This window comes from Pseudorasbora parva, chromosome 8, assembly GCF_024679245.1.
Source record: "Pseudorasbora parva isolate DD20220531a chromosome 8, ASM2467924v1, whole genome shotgun sequence".
Taxonomy (NCBI): Eukaryota; Metazoa; Chordata; class Actinopteri; order Cypriniformes; family Gobionidae; genus Pseudorasbora; species Pseudorasbora parva.
This window is the reverse complement of record NC_090179.1, coordinates 6275822-6278359: the sequence shown is the minus strand read 5'-3', so window position 1 is coordinate 6278359 and position 2538 is coordinate 6275822. Positions and strand designations below refer to the sequence as shown.

Sequence of the window (2538 nt, the reverse complement as noted above, 5' to 3'; positions counted from 1 at the left end):
TTTACGGCTTTCACTTTCTCAATTTCCACAGCCCTCTTTCTTACATCACATCCACTGAATGTTACTCTATGATGTCCACCACAATTACAACACTTATCCTGTGCATCCTCTCCACAGTTTTCAATTCTATGATCACCCCCACACCTGGGGCATCTCTGTTTTCCTTTGCACACAGCTGCTATATGTCCATATCTCTGACATTTATAACAGCGAAGTGGTGGAGGTATATATGGCCTCACTGAGAAACTCATATATCCAATTTTGACCTTTCCTGGGAGCATAGCTTCCTGAAACTCCAAGAGAACTGATAAACTATCAATCCTTTCCCCATTCACTGTTTTTTGCAACCTTTTTATTTTACTCACTTCACCTCCAGATATACTTCGTTTGAGTTTTTCTAGATCTTCGTCGATTGGAATACCTGTTATCACTCCCTGTTTCATTCTTCCCTCACCAAGAATTTTCCTTTCATTCACTTTTTTCTTACATATACTGTCGATTTGAACAGCTTTGTTTTTTTGATCTTCTGTTTTACATATTACTAACAAACTTCCATCTCTCAAAATCTTAGCCATATCCACGTCTCCTACCTTTTTCTTCAATTCTCTAGATACCACTATTGGACTTAGATTAACATGCTCATCTTCCTTTCTAAATTTAAGAATTATTTTAAATTCCTCTCTCACAATCTTTTTTCGCACAACCCTATTTTCTTCATCAGAGCTGTTTCCTTCTAAACCCCGTTTACTGGATTGGCTTGCTGCCATACTCCCTTCATTTCGCCCATCTTTCTTCTTTTCTCGTCCTTTCCCACTTCTTACTAAATTCCATTCATCAAACTCCATTTCATCCTCATTTACTCCCTCAGAAATCATTTGATCCAGTCACAAACCAGTTTATGTCAACCGCCGTACTCTCCGAGAAACAACTCCTCGGCGCGCATCGATGACGTCGCCACTCTTCCCCCCTATGTCCAGCATTATATTTTTGCACCAAATTAAAGATACACCTGCGACGCGTCATACCGAGGGCGTGGTTTGAGTGGGGATTAGCAAGCAAACAACACGCGCCAAAGAGGGGGCGTTTTGAGGTTTGAAATCAACCACTCACAATAAAGGTGGGGACGGAGGCGCACCCAATAGTAGTGTATTGTTTCAAGCGCGCGAAAGTTGAAACCTCCGCATTGTTTCCGGAAGTACAGAGAACGGATTGTTTTTTTTTTTTGTGGTGTTTGGTTGAGATTTGGAATCGATCATTTTCGACAGATTTAATATGGAGAGTAAAAGGAACCTTAGTTTTTCTACTCCACTGAACAAAGGAGGACAAGCAGCCTCAAGCTCAAGCCCAGTCACTGTGAATGCCTTGATGAAGCAGCTGATCTCCGGCCAGAGTGCTATATCTCGTCAGCTTACTACTTTAAAATCTGCACAGCATGAACAGGCTGATCTTCTCCAAGAGGCTCTCCTGCATCTTTATTCTCTCGAGCAAAAGTATGAGCAGCACAGACTAACTTACAGGAAGAGCCGAACAACACTGAAAAGATTTAAAAGGGCACGTAACGTGAGGTAAGTTCAGTTATTGTTATATAATGTGCCTGTAAACCAAAGTTGGCTTACAATTAACGTTAGCCTAATAACGTTATGTGTTTTTTCTCCAGCGGTTACTTTGAAGGCCATCTGATTCAAACTTGAAAATATTGTGGTTCTTGCAGATTGTGAATCCGTTTAAACGCATTTTAATTTCAAACTTTACAGGAATCTGTAAGGTGCCTTTGTGTGAAACCCAATTCAGAGAACAGCCCACACAAATACGATCCACAAACTGGGTAAGACTGCTTATTGTATACTGTAAATGTTAGGTTAACCTACTTCTAACGTCATATGGATTTGAAATGCCAAAACTGAATTTCATTAATTATAACTGCAACTTTTCCCTCCAGAATAGTCATCACACAACCTCGCTTTGACCATTTTCCTTTGAAGAATTAAGGAAAACTTTTACAGATGTTGACCCTGAATGTGTAAAAGGTAATCTTAAAGATTGTATTATTTTTTTAAAGTAATTTTATATTAATATTTACCATGTGTGCTTTGTTTTGCTTACTTTTATTGGTATTACAATTATTCATGATTTATTTATCAGGTTGCAAGACATTGAGACTCCGCGGAGGAAGTATTCTGTGGCTCAGCCTGAAAAGGCCCAAAAAAGACACACTATGAAGAACATGGCAAAGAACCGTCAAAGAAAGTGGAGGGTAAGTTAAGACACTTGCTAAGCATTTATTTTCTCTTTAGGAGATATGATTTTGTCAATATTGTGATTAAACTTTACCTCATGTAAACCCAATACTTTGATCAAATCTGAGTGTTACATAACCATACTCATTAGTGAATAATGCAAATTGCATGTAAACTGGAGTGAAGAGTTCTGCTTGTCATGTGAGCACCTTCCTGCGATTAAGACCTTACTCTTAGAATACATAGTTGCATTATTGTTGCACATGTAAACACAGTCTGTGTTTTAGTGGTTAAATTACTG

General features: G+C 38.8%; 1 long non-coding RNA gene across 1 annotated transcript; it reads left to right on the top strand.

Moving 5' to 3' along the window:
• The first annotated feature begins 980 nt into the window (after positions 1-980).
• On the top strand, positions 981-1967 carry LOC137084984 (uncharacterized). Its single transcript, XR_010906869.1, has 3 exons — positions 981-1565; positions 1755-1825; positions 1940-1967. It is a non-coding gene; the product is annotated as an uncharacterized lncRNA (long non-coding RNA).
• Positions 1968-2538: the final 571 nt, after the last annotated feature.